General features: G+C 41.6%; 1 protein-coding gene across 19 annotated transcripts in view; it reads right to left on the bottom strand.

Annotated features, from left to right (window-relative positions):
- LOC129730546 (uncharacterized protein CG43867) overlaps window positions 1-7,639 on the bottom strand; it is a 461,594-nt gene extending 453,955 nt beyond the window's left edge. For 12 of the 19 annotated variants that reach the window (XM_055689941.1, XM_055689942.1, XM_055689951.1 and 9 more), the window contains exon 1: window positions 6,368-7,638. The gene's annotated coding sequence lies outside the window, so the exon portion shown is untranslated. Of the gene's footprint in view, window positions 1-6,367 lie in introns of all 19 variants that reach the window. The other 7 variants (XM_055689944.1, XM_055689945.1, XM_055689946.1 and 4 more) reach the window with 2 other exon arrangements.
- Between the last annotated feature and the right edge of the window lie 6,420 nt (window positions 7,640-14,059).

Below are 14,059 nucleotides of genomic sequence, written 5' to 3'. Positions count from 1 at the left end.
AAAACGAGCGGTTCTAACGAAAGGAACACAAAAAATAACGCCAAACCCAAATAAACCTCCCTGATGGTGGCTTTGATTTCGTCTAGGCCCGTCTCGGCTGGCCGAAAACACAATGGCACGCGCGTTGATCGAATTCCCAGCCCAACTATTACGCAATTACCGCTTCGTTTTCTCCGGCGTCGATGAAAGCACCAACAGCGGCGCGGCGCTCGAACACCCGAGCATTTACGTATTGTTCCTCGCCAAAAATAAGTAACGATCAGTGCATCATTTTCCGAGCCTACAAGCAGATATAAATGGCGCACACCGAAACCTCTTGCGTTTCTCGTGTCGTTTCATTCCGTGGCGTGGCTGCCCTCGTATATTTACACGATTAACAATGGCATTGCCTCCTGGCCAGCAACATTGCCGCCGTAGGAGAAGAGAAAACTCGACCCGCGCACGTATAAACAGACCATCGCGCGCCACCGCCCGACCGAACGGCCGAGAGATAATCATGATGTTACACAAATCAGCTGTGGCTCTGTGAAAAACCCGTTCGGTGCAGCGAACTCGCATCAGCAGCCCACGTCCGCACACGGTTTGAGGTTGAGCCATTAGGCCAAATCCACTCTCACTCATTCATTCATTCATGCACCGATGGCTCATTGTGGGGTCAGACAGACACAGAGTCGAAGTCGAAGCGAGTCGCGCGTTGGTGGTCGGGTTCTGCATTATTATTATTTTTTTGCTTTCCTATCTGCGCTGATGATGGCTGTTGCATTTTTCTAGGCTATCGCTTTTTTGTTTTGTCAGTACTTTTCAGCGCAGCAGTGAGCAGCAAGTTTAGTTCTCCCTCTGCTTTGGGGCCAGAGCACACCCTCATAATCAATGCGATCGTTGTTCAGCAGTTGGATGTGGTGGCACCTACCTAGCGAGACGGAGTCTCCGAGTAACGCAATAAATGTATGAAATATAAAATGCCATCCCGGGGTCTCTGTTGGGTGCCACACGAGGTGCACCATTGTAATAGTGCAGGATGGTATGCTATTAGAAAGGTTCTTTCAGGTTTAGGTGAATTCTACTTGTCAAAACATTCTAAACATAAGACTTTCTGCTAACTTTGCTCCGCACCTTGTGGAGACAAAACGTGAAAGCTGGATTATATTTAAATCATCCTGCACAGCCATAGACGAGACTATGTTTTACTGCACTCCACTTGGGTTGGAGTATGTTGAAGTGTAAGGATTTTTATTAAGGTCTCGAAAATCCAACATAATCATTATTGTGGCATTTGGATTCATTGGTTCAATTGAGATATTTTTCTTGTTGTTGCTTCTCTTGACCACATTTAAATTTATTTTTGGCATTATTTTCAATTGTGCATTTTGTATTTTGCATTTTGCATTATCATCAACCAATTATGCCAAAGACATGTGGATTGAGTAAAATAAAATTAAAAAAATCAACAATAAACAAGATTTGAAATTTGTTGTCGCTTCTCTCTGCCTCTTTTGTGTGATCTTTCAGGAGTTTCAGGTTTACCTGTTACTATTGGAACATTTCCATGATATTCCTTAGGAGATTTACGTTTTTGATCATCCTGCAGAAACATTTTTTCAAAATTTTGAATTAGATTGAAGACCATTTTATTTAGATCATGTAATCTTTAAATTGATTTTTAAGAAATTCACAGTTCAGTGAAGAAAATTGCCAATTATTATTCCTAACGTTTTCATACTGTTTGTGGAGGTGTCTTTTTTTTTCTTCATCTATAATTTATTTGACACGGCACAAATACAATTTAATGTTTAACGGCGCCAATTATATCTGATAGCTTACTTTCTAAAGTATCTTAATAACTAAAAGCAAATTTTTTATCCTCGCTGCCGACTACGAGCTGAAACTAAATCTAACTTAAAGCTAGAATATTTTGCATTAAAAGTACTGATTTGTTGTTTGATGGTTTTCCATCGCCATAGGTAAGCAGCATATTGAATATGTTCCGCTGCTGGGCCAAGATATTACGGACTGGCATATTGGGTTGTCTCCCTCGGGACCTGAGAGTATCGTGCGGGGAGGTGTCTTCAAGTCCTGTTATGATTTGTTGCACAGGGTAGGAGGGAGATGAGTCCAGCGTTTCGTAACAAAAAATCTCTGGAGATTCTTACCAAAACCGAGCATTTTTATCAAGCAAATCCTTCTACAGCGTTACGTAATTTTTATGAGGGGGTAGGTTTTGGCGTTACGTTCCGTTACATATGAGGGTTGGGGTTCGAAAAATTGAGTTTTTTCCGTTACGTAATTTATGGATGTCGCCTTAGAATTGATTTATCCTTTCTCCCTGCTTTAGGAAAAAAGATAACACGGGTTGACTATCTTGGGTATTTTCTCGAGCATTAGCTCACCTACTTTACTTATACGGCGACAGATCGATTACCGATCCAATGTCGAATCCAGAATACGTCGCCATGTCACTCGGTCTTAGGCTGCTATCCTCCAATCTCCCCCAACACCCATTTCGCGGGCATTCTCATCGACAGCGCACGTCCAACGAGTGCAGGGCCTACCTCGAAGTCGGCGGCCTCTATCGGGATTTCTGCTAAGTAAAGTCTTCGCTGGTCGTTCTCCTGGCATTCTTGCTACATGCTCAGCCCAATGTAACCTGACGTGTTTTATCCGCTTGCTTCAAACCATCTAACGTCACTAAGGGGTCCGATATCTCACCGGCTATCCTGACACACGATGTAGAGCCTTCAAGGGTGTCACTTATCAGCCTAATTAGTTTTGTTGGGAAATCATCTTCGAGCATTATTCGCCATAACTCATTTCTCTCAACTATATCGTACGCTGCCCTGAAGTTTCTGAACAGATGATGAGTCTGCAAGTTGAAATCTCGAAATTCAACGAGGATCTGTCGCAGGGTGAACATTTGGTCCCGAGCATTAGACTTGCTGTCTGTGTTTGTCAAATACGCAAGTGATGGTTCTCCGGAAGAAGTGCAGTAGAAACGCCATCTTTTCGAGGTGACTTGAATGGTTTGATTTGAATGAATTAATCCAGAGGCGAATGCCAAATTAGACAAAGCCCCTTCAAAAACAAAAAAAGATGAATTAATTGCCTTTCAACTTTAGATTGTGTGAAAATGGTATTAACTGTGTTTGAAGTGGTACCTGCAGTTTTTATTAGCCTACAGTCCTCGACTTCTAAGTTCTTTTGAACGTTACAAGATATTAAAGTTGACCCTGGAGTGAGAATCTTCATCACTATTAGTTCCGTCTGGTTTTCTTATATTACCCAGACCATTTATATGATCCTTTCTCTTGGATTTCCTCAACTTGTTACTGCTTAGGAGTCTTTCTATATTGGTCCCATTACCCAGAAGATTTTGCTTTATTGAAAAGTAGTCTGGATTTTTTTCTCAGTCTGCTTAGAGTTTTGTGCCACCAAGGCGCATCTCAAATTCAGAGTTCTTCCTTTACGGGACAGCTGGCCTCATATGCCTAGATTATTTTACCAGTAATATTTTGTGACACACTGTCTAATTGCTCTGTTGATTCAATTGAAAAATTTGGTGGTATGTTTTCAAGCTGAAGGTTTGTATATTCAATTAAACAATAAACAATTCTCTGTTTTCTGTGTTTCTAGAATTTCTGTACACTACTTTCTAGCTCTCCAGCTTTATAGTGAAACACGATTATTTATGGTCAGATAAACATATACTTACTTCGCTTCAAGTTTCAAGTGGTCTTTCGAGTAAGTTAGGCCTGCTTGGAAAAAATTTCGTTTATGTTTTTACCTTCACGGCCATTTCCGGTGGTTTTGACTCAAGTCAAAGTTTGTTTTTGCCTACTCTAGATTTAAAAATATCCTGTGCTTCGAACACTTATTACGTTCCAACCATTAAATCAATTCTCTAAACCGATCAAAAACTCGTATTTCGATAAAGTTTATGAAGACTCAAAGCTTTCAATCAAAATCTGTTGCATAAAAGAGTTTTTTTAGCTGTCTCATTCTCCGCGCTGGACCACACGCAATCATTGTTACTTGTAGGCTTCAATTCAAACGTAATATCGAATTCTGCATCGAACTATTCGATATTTGATGTAGTTTGTTAGGTTTACGACCAGATCGTGCCAATTCTCATCGATTTCACTTTCTTCACTTTTACGGCGACAAATCATCGAGATCCAAGGTCGAATTCAATCCAGAATATGCCTTCATAAAACTCGGTATAGGGCTTCTACTCTCCAATCGCCTCTTCAATAACACATCTAACGTATGTGGGGTCTGTTTCTGAGTAGTCGGCCTTTATCAATGTCTTTTCTGAATATCATTTTTGACGGTCGCTCATCTGTCATACGTGCTATGTAGCCAGCCCACTGTACCCTGCCGTGTTTTATCAGCTTGACAATGTCAATGTGCTTGTATACTTCGAATAGCTTCACTTCTAGCTTGATAGCAGAATTCTACAGTCGAAGACCCAATTTTTGCAGTCCCCCTTCTGGGAACCGTGAAGACCTCCTCCAGAGCTCTACACCGAAAATATCGATATTGTTCGCAAAGCCTAGTGGCATGCGAGATTTCCCTGGTGATGGTGTCGCTCCTCTACACGCCTGCCCTTCGTATAGCACCTTCCAAGACTACGTTGAACAGTAAGTTCAAGAGCCCGTCCCCTTTGCTTCGGACCACCCATTGACACAAACGCGTCAGAAATTTCGCTCGCTACTCTGACACTTGATGTGAAACTGTAACAACTCGTCGGCTTTACTGAATCGTACGCCGCCTTGAAGTATATGAACAGATGATGTGTCTGCAAGTTGTGTTCTCGAAAGTTGTCGAGGATCTGTCTCAAGGTGAACATCTAATCACGCTGGTATTCACCAACAAAGGCTTTTTGTAATAGTTTCAGTCTATGGAACAGGATACAGGAGAGAACTTTATATGGAATTGAGAATTGTCATACCTCGATAGTTGCTACAGTCAAGTCTATGTTCCTTCTTATAGATCAGATATATGAGTCTTTCTAACCATTCCAGTAGATAGTTTCTTCTCAGGGTTATACTATATTTCCTCTCTTTCACGTCACTTTATTCGTTCCTGACGGTTTCTCTGCAATCTCCATTTTCTCGCAGATATCTATATTCACGATATTTCTCGAACCTTTTGAAGGTACGTAAGCCAGAGCGCCGAGTAACTCTGAACTGTTCGGCACTTGTAAAAATGAATAATCCATCCAAACTTGTTGTTGTGATAGTACATTTCAACGAGTCTATACACATCCCGAATAATTTACAAAAAAATTAAAGGAAAAATCAAGCTCTTTCATCTTAAAACACAATTGAGTGTTCATTGAGAATTTTTCGCGGAAAAATTTGAGATTTGCTGATGCTTATTCAAAGATTTCAAAAGCAAATTATTCGAAGGCCTTAACTGAGGCAAAAAGAACTTTTTATAGCAACTAGAGTTCATTTTTTATCCAAGTCTCATAGAATCACAAAACTAAAGGGGAAAAAATTTGAAATTTTCCACAATTTAGTACTGCATTACTTCAAAAGCTTGTGGTTTTAAGGCGAAAAACTTGTACTTATATATTTTTTTTATTTTTTCAGAACATTACATACCTACATATGAAATATAAAGTGAAAAGTAAACATTTGGTTGACTTAACAACACTCCATGAATTTAAACCATTTTCAAGTGCAAAATTGTCGCGTTTCAGTTGATTATCACGACCAGTTCAAGCTGCGGCAGAGCTATCAAAAACACGCAGCGAACCGTTTGGTTGTTGAGAGGGGGTTGGGGTGAAGGGTGGTACTATCTACCAACACAAGCGCATAAGCAGTGCGCTTTCAATACGCACCCACCAGTGAGAACTACGCTGAAATAAACAAACCGAAAGGTAATAACACAAAAAATTGCTTCACACAAAAAAGAGCAAGAATGAGAGAGCGAGAGAAGGAAAACTAGAAAGAGGAGAGAAAACAAGTATGATTCCAACATCGATTACAGCCTGCAGCAACGGCAGCTCAGCGGTTGTCGTCGCCAAGGGAAATAAACGTCGCAACTACGGCAGCAGAATGGAATGCACAGGAATTCCATTCCACAACCACTCAGACTGGCATTCCTGAACATAAGTGAAGGTCCAGCCCCACCAGAGAAGTCAGCCGGTCTGTCTGAGCTGAATGAGGATACGGTCTGCTGATAACATTGTCCTCATTCACCACCCAGCGCTGCTCTGGCACAATCCGGATCGTGGTTCATGTTTTAATTAAATTTGGCAATCCTTTAGCCTGTGTCCCACCAATGTAGGCCGATTACACCCGTGAACCGGCCAGATTCCAATCATCACACATTCCGATGCAGTTCTATGGGTTGGGGTACTTACATTTCCTCGCAAATCCACGTGAAACAACGGCCTCTCTCTAATCCATATGGATAGATGTCAGGTCCTTTCGAGATCGATAATCTGAAAAACGGTTTGCTGCTTCGACGAGGAGAACACACGAACCTTTGCACTTTTTTTATTATTTTACGAACGAACACACGACAATCTTTCACTGACTGTCCTCGACAGGCGGGTCAGGCCAGATCAATAATTCTTTACCAACCTCGGAACTTGAATTCCTTTAAGGACACAGCACACTGAGCGAGAAGGACACAAAACCGATGAAAAAGTTACGAATCTACCTTTTCTTTCCTGGTCAGAGTGGCTGACAATTCTACTGGAGCCTACTTCTTGTCACCTGCGACGGTACACCGATAAGCCCACAGATTCACCATAAACCAAATGCACAGCTTTTCCACAAATAAATACGTCACAAAAACTTCACTGAACGCGTTCCGTCCGAACCAATTCGGTTTATCTTTTTCCTCTGCAAAAGGCCTGAAAGCCAGGCTGTAGGAAGGCTGGGTCACACACCGCACACAAAATTCCCCCACACACGAGATTTGCCTATTTATTTGCAGTGCCTGCTTCGCTCCTGTCATCGACCAGCAAGGAGCAAAACTTCTGCTCACTCACGCTGTACCGGCTCGCAGATGAGCTTCCTCTCTCACTCCGAACTCTCTTGGCATGTGCCTGCCTCGTTGCTGCTGCACGCGTTCTTCCTTCCCCCCACGAGATCACACTCGCTAGAATATCACAATAAAACCACGCAATTTTGCTTATTTCATCTCGGAAAACATCCAGTCTCTGTTTCGGGTTAATCTTTTCGCATCACTGAACTGTTTGACTTTGATAAACGATGATAATTGTTTACACTTTCGTTGGACTCAAATTCTTCAACACTCAAACCAATTTCTTCAACAAAGCACAAGAAAGGCACAACCGCGACCGTCGTAGTGCCTAAACGTAATTCACTGAACCGTGACAATCGGCATTTGTAATCAACCAGCAATGACTACCACCACAATCACGAAGAAAACACACAATTGCCAAACGACGGCGACGACGACGATGAGAGCAATTGAATCGCACTATTAAATCCTCTCTTCACCGAAATGACACGTGAGAGCGAGCGATTCCACCCGCCCGCGCCAACTTCAGGAACAAGGAGCACGCGTTTCTGCAACAGCGGTGGCCAATGTTCCGACTCCCGCGAATGGTACCGTCTTTCCAAAGCACACACGAGAAACAGCACAACCACTGTGTGCAACTGGAGAACAAGCACTGCTTTTTTTGCCAGAAAACGGTCGATCGCGGCGATGGCGACCACTCTCGCGCTCACGCTCTGGTATCTGCCGGCGCGGCGCTGCACCGCACCGCGTACGCATGCTACACCGCGCGAGAGAGACGAGAGAGAGAGAGTGGACATTTGACGTTTTGTTTTCAACATTCCGCTAGTTTGCCGACCACCGACCGTTCAGTCAGTTTTGATGGTTGTGTGCGTGGGAAACACGCTGTGCTTTCAAGTTGTGTGGCTGTAAAATTGTGCTCTTCGGACACGCACACACGGGCGCAACATCCGCAGCTGATGATGTGGGGTGACTCGAATTGTGCCACAAGGGGCTGCCCGAATGCTTTGGTGAGGGTGGTTTTGGAACGCTACAAGCGTCGTGCGTTGTGGGGGTGGATGCGCAAGGCTCGTAACAAGGTGGGTTTAATGGAGTTTTGCGATGAAGAAATTTACTCGTGTTTCTAATAGTGGTAATATTCAGACAATGCGAAAATTAGTAAAAATGTGTCGCTTTCACTTCGCGAAACTGAATTTACAAAACAATTCTCGTTAATAAAATCGTTTAACACAAGAACTATTTAACTTTCGATATTTCGTTTTGTTCTTCACTGCCGCATTGCACTTTTCATTATTTGCCTTTACTTATTGCTCATACTTCGAGTTTCAACATTTTTGATTAGATATTCGACACCTGAGTTATTATTTATGACTTATTACTCATCACCTATGGTTTATCACGTATGACATATTACCAATAACTGATGACTAATGACTAATGACTTATGACTTATGACATATGACGTATTACTTATAACTTATGACATATGACTTCTGACTAATGACGTTTGACTTCAGACTTTTGATATCTGTTTTAAGCGCTTCGACATTCAATATTTATATCCTTACATTTTGGGCCTTTAAATTTCAGTGTTTTGCTTCTTAAATTATTTGAAACAAAAAGATAGAAGAGTTTTGCGGTTTTTAAGCAAAATTGGCTGGATTGTTAAAATTACTCTCAATTTGGTGGGAAGCTACCTGTTCTCCAATTCACTTAGTAAAATCACACCCCTTTAATCACAGCACAGATAAATCCACAATTCATTATCCGTCTGTCGCTTCCGATAGCACAACCCGCTATATCCCACAGAGTTCGGGCGATGAATCAAGTGGCAAGCAATGGAGTAGAAGCAACAGAACAGAAAAAAAACCCAAGACCGAGATTTTATGCCATTGTCTTACTGATTCATTTCAACAATCCATAAACCAACCCGTGTTTGCCTTCGTCGGGTTTGGCTCGTCATCCGATAATATCGCCTGGGCACATACATGCTGGCGCCCAACATTAGACGGGAGGGAGTGATGCTGTTCATAAGAACTCGGTTCGACCTGTGTGGACGGAAGAAACGAAGAAAACTTGTGATTAAAGAAAACTGTAATGAATCAACTGGTTTTTTGTTCACCTTCCTCGCGCCCTCGTCTTCCTGTTTTGTGCTTTCACTAGGATTTTCCAACCTGCTGCCGCAGCTTGGCTGACGTGTGTGCGATTTTCAGTCGTGCAGCTGACATGACTCGGAAGCTGGTAGCGGTGGCGCGAAGGTTTGCATACTGATCGTATTCGTTTGGTGTTGAGGGTTCGATTGTTCTATTTCTTAGTAGTTTTTACTTGGATAAAAACAATTTAAAATAGATCAAAATTTTAAAGTTGAAAGTGGTTTGACTATGTACTTTCAGTCCAGCTTCTTGTTTACACTGTCTGTGTTATTTAAGACTCGGCCATATTTTTGTCGTCTTGCAGTTTTCATGCTTTCTTTGAGCTAATCATTCAGAAACGAGCCAATGTTGTTCATCGTGATTTTTTTCTACATTTACTTATCATGCAGAGAATTGCGGTACAAAGCAGCTGCAGCAGGACGATACCGCAAGTCGCCATGATTTACGACCGTGGCGTTGATTGGGTGTCATTTTTCCTAACCTTTTCCCGTCCACAGCAGGATATGCCAGGACTATCATAGTGCAGTGCAGGATATTTAGACAAGCTTGACCACATCCAAACGTCATTCCCGCAAGGAAAATGCCAAGACGAAGCATTCCAATTTGGATAAGCAAACTCTTCCCAGCCAAGGCTGGCACAGCCGTGCTCTGGATTTAGAAGACGGGGTTGTCATTCGAACCCCCTCGTCCATACGGCCATGATAGCTGGTGAGTATTATGATGCATGCCAGCCCTCCCCATCAGACCGAAAGGAATCCCCGGGGGATTCTCCCGTCCCTCAACAATAACGTCCACCCGCGTCACAGACTGATCCCGGTCCCGGCAAACAACTACTAAATTGCATAGAATTTGTTTACACGCATGCCAACGCCAGTGACAGTGGCTCCAACCGAGCGCCAAGCACACAAAAGCAGAATATTATTTACGACACTTGTGTGATTTGGGATCCGATTTTCAACTAAAGGTCTTTGTTTGCTGCTTCCCTCTATGGCGATGTTCGGCAATTCGTTCGGTTCCATCGGTGGCCATAATGGGGCAAAATGTACACACAGTACACAACACATCCGCAACTCGGTTTTTCCTAGTGGCGCAGCTTGCAGCTCAAATTTCCGCTGTCCTCCTGCTGGATCGGCTCAGCGGTGTCGGGAGCCGTGCTCGGGGTACTTTCGAATAGGACCGCTTTCGGTTTGCTGAATTATTCATCAACTTCCGCCATCACGAGTGAAGATTCCCCGTTTTCCCCGTTCATGGCGAATAGTTTGAAACTTACGGGGAGGTTTCGAAATAGAAATGAATTAATATTGGATTAATATGGGCAATTTTTGAATGCGTACCAAACATGATACGCGGGTGGGTTATTCCAAATCCCCAGGCACTACTTCGCAACTGGATGTGAATGATTGATTGATCACCGGTGTGAACCCAACAGCATGTGCTATCCACTGTCAGATTGCTGATGAATATTAATGGGTTAGATTAGTTAAAAAATTTACAGTAGCAAACGATTTCCGCATCGATGTACTATTAATACCGCTTGAAACACCGTTTTTGTTATTCCTGTAATGTGTAAATGTTGCGGTAATGTATAATGCAAAATTACTGAAATGGGGCCTGATATAATTGAAATATTTACATGTTTATTATTGAAACAAGAGAAGCGTAATTACTATTGCAGCATAACTAATACGTCAATACTTAAGTCACGTATAAAAGTTATCAAGCATCATAAACTTAGTCTTCATTGTCTATCCGATAAATGTTTTCATGTGATGATTTTCTTGGAAACCTTGGACAGGACGTAACAAGAGAAACCAAAAACCACCCAAAGTCAAAGTGGAAGCCCTCTCTGATTGGTCGATTTTGTTTAGATCAATTCAAGATTCATTGAGCAACCACTATCAAATAGATTAATTAGACGGCATTCATAAATTACGTAACGCTCATAATGGGGAGGGGGTATCCTTGAGCGTTACGATTTGTTGCATAGGGGAGGGGGGGGGGTAAGTTCAGCGTTACGTAACAAAAAATCTCTGGAAAAACTCTCCAATAACGAGCATTTTTATCAAGCAAATTCGACTACAGCGTTACGTAATTTTTATGGAGGGTAGGAGTTGGCGGTACGTTTCGTTAAATATGAGGGGGTAAGGGTTCAAAAATTGGGCATTTTCGCGTTACGTAATTTATTTATATAGCTTGAAAAACGCTAGAAGCAACTTGTCACGTCCTGTCCTAGCTGGAAACTGGATCGGCAAGCAGCAAGCAGAGCTGCAGAAAATCGCAGCGCAGCAGGCGGCGATTTTAAATATATGTTTTATGGTTATTGGAGATCATCTTCCACAGCGCTGGATTTTGGATCTTGAGTCTGTGTAGAAAGCACCGTTATACAGGCATGTCTTCAGCACTAGTGAACATGTCCGGACATGCATGTGATTCTAGCCGGATCGGATGCGTTTGCTTTCAGCTTTTGCGTGTGCTGGTAATCAGTGTTCACTAGTCATATGAGTTGTTTATTTGCTTGAAGTGTGAAGATATAATAAGAAAACTCGAATCATCCCGTATTATCAGCAAAACTTTGAATAATTTTCAGGCTCTTTGGAGTATCATTGGCGTGTCACTTTTGTGACACACCAATGGTGCTTTATAGCGTTCTAGTACTCCCCAAAACGTTTCAGTTTCTTTTTTCAAAGCAAAATTCAGTTCTTCCCATACTGTTTAAGGTGAAACGGGACGTGGTCGCGATCAACTCGAAGTTTGCAATCTAATTTTTTCTTGATTTATGAAGACTACGTACATGAAACTTTGATCAATTGTTTTCACCACTGTTGCATGCCTGAAGTAGCAATTTGAGTGCTGTTTATTTAGTGGAAGCCGAATTTTTTACGATCAAAATACAGAAGTAAAAAGAACTCTAACCTCAAAATTGTATAGGAAAAGGCCACAATCCCGTTTCACCTTAACGCCTTGAAATATATGATTTTGGGGGCGCTATGAGGTGTCATTGGTGTTGTCGCAATAATTCAGATTCATTGAAAATTATCATTTGCATAAGACGTGGAATAATTCTCGTTTTCTGGTTAGCTCTTGCAGCATTTCTTTTAACTGAATTATCAAAGGATTTTTCCGAATTGTGTCGCTTCATGAAATAACGGTTTAAGCTGTTTTACCTATTAACTCAATGGCCCAATTACAGAATTGTAAAATCAAAGAAACTCAAAATCACAATATGACTACATTTAGTGAAAAACATTTCTATTTCGAAGACTTTCAGCACCACTTGCTAATCGTTTGGAGTAAATATAGAACTGCAATCATACATTTCATAATTTGCAAGGTAGGAATTTCTTCAGGAACGTGTTTGTGGCCCTTAGAAGGACCAGTTGTAATTTGTGCTCGGCAAGAGGAATGAAACAATTTACCTCGAGCTAATGTATTCCGCAACAGCTTGAGTTCAGCTTCAGCTTCGGACTCAGTGTGCTTAGCTAGCTTTTTTGGCAACAGCAAACGTACGGAAGTCTGAATTTGGCTGAATTTGCCAGTCGTCGACGGTTATCAAAATTAGAAAAACATATAAAAACGTTTCGCTTCACACCACTTCGCTTTCAATGTACAATCGGCCTAAAAATAAAACAAGAATAATCCCTCATCATCGTGATGAACCGCGGAGCGTTAAAAAAATTTAAGATGTTGTGGAGGAAAAGGCTGATGCCACAGGGGCAATAAAATATCGGTGCCTTGTCGATGTTTTCAGTTTTGTTAAATTCATTTTAAAATTCAGAAACCTATAATCATTGACTCCAAACCCAAGTAACACACGTTGGTATAGAATAGTTGACGTTACCTATTCCATGACATCAATATCACCAGAAAAGCGCAAAACATGAAGGCTAGCAGAACAAGTACCGATAACTGCACGAAAGCAAGCCAACTTGATATAATTAAGTGGCAAAATACATCTCGAGTACTAATACGGCAATGCGCAAATCTGTTGCTATGACAACTGTTAACCAGCGCATGCGCAAATGTGTTGTGTCTGGGCAGTGCAACTAGATCGGTAATTTCTTTTATCAGTGGCAATTTCAATTGATTATAAAATGATGACAAAAAATAATATTCAACCTTTCAAAAAGAGTTGTTTCTTTCGCTTGAATATTGAAATTGTTTTCGCATAGTTTCAACGTTATATATACATATAAAAATGCAGCTCTGTCTGTCTGTCTGTCTGTTCCATATAGGCTTGGAAACTATTGAACCGATCGGCGTGAAATTTTGTATATAGGGGTTTTAGGGGCCGAAAAGGTGACTAAGGTAATTCGAGACCCCTCCCTCTTCTGGAAGGGAGGGATCTCATACAAATGAAACACAAATTCATGCACATCTCAAAAACAAACCAAGCAAATGGAACCAAATTTGGCAGGTGGATGTTTTTAGGGGTAGCAAATATATCCATAATGGTTTGACACCCCTCCCTCTTCTGGAAGGGATGGGTCCCATACAAATGAAACACAAATTCATGCACATCTCGAAAACAAACCAAGCAAATGAAACCAAATTTGGCAGGAGGATGTTTTTAGGGGTAACAAATATATCCATAATGGTTTGACACCCCTCTCTTTTCTGGAAGGGAGGGGTCCCATACAAATGAAACACAAATTCATGCACATCTCGAAAACAAACCAAGCAAATGGAACCAAATTTGGCAGGTGGATGTTTTTAGGTGTAAAAAATAAATCCATAGTAGTTTGACTCCCCTCCCTCTACTAAAAGGGAGGGGTTCCATACAAATGAAACACAAATTCATGCACATCTCGAAACTAACCAAGTAAATGGAACCAAATTGGGCAGGTGGATTTTTTTAGGGGTATCAAATATATCCATTACAAATTGACGCCCCACCCCATTTTGAAGGGAGG

Source organism: Wyeomyia smithii, chromosome 3, assembly GCF_029784165.1.
Source record: "Wyeomyia smithii strain HCP4-BCI-WySm-NY-G18 chromosome 3, ASM2978416v1, whole genome shotgun sequence".
NCBI classification, from domain to species: Eukaryota; Metazoa; Arthropoda; class Insecta; order Diptera; family Culicidae; genus Wyeomyia; species Wyeomyia smithii.
Note: the sequence above shows the minus strand (reverse complement) of the source record. Positions and strands in the feature narration are given on the sequence as shown.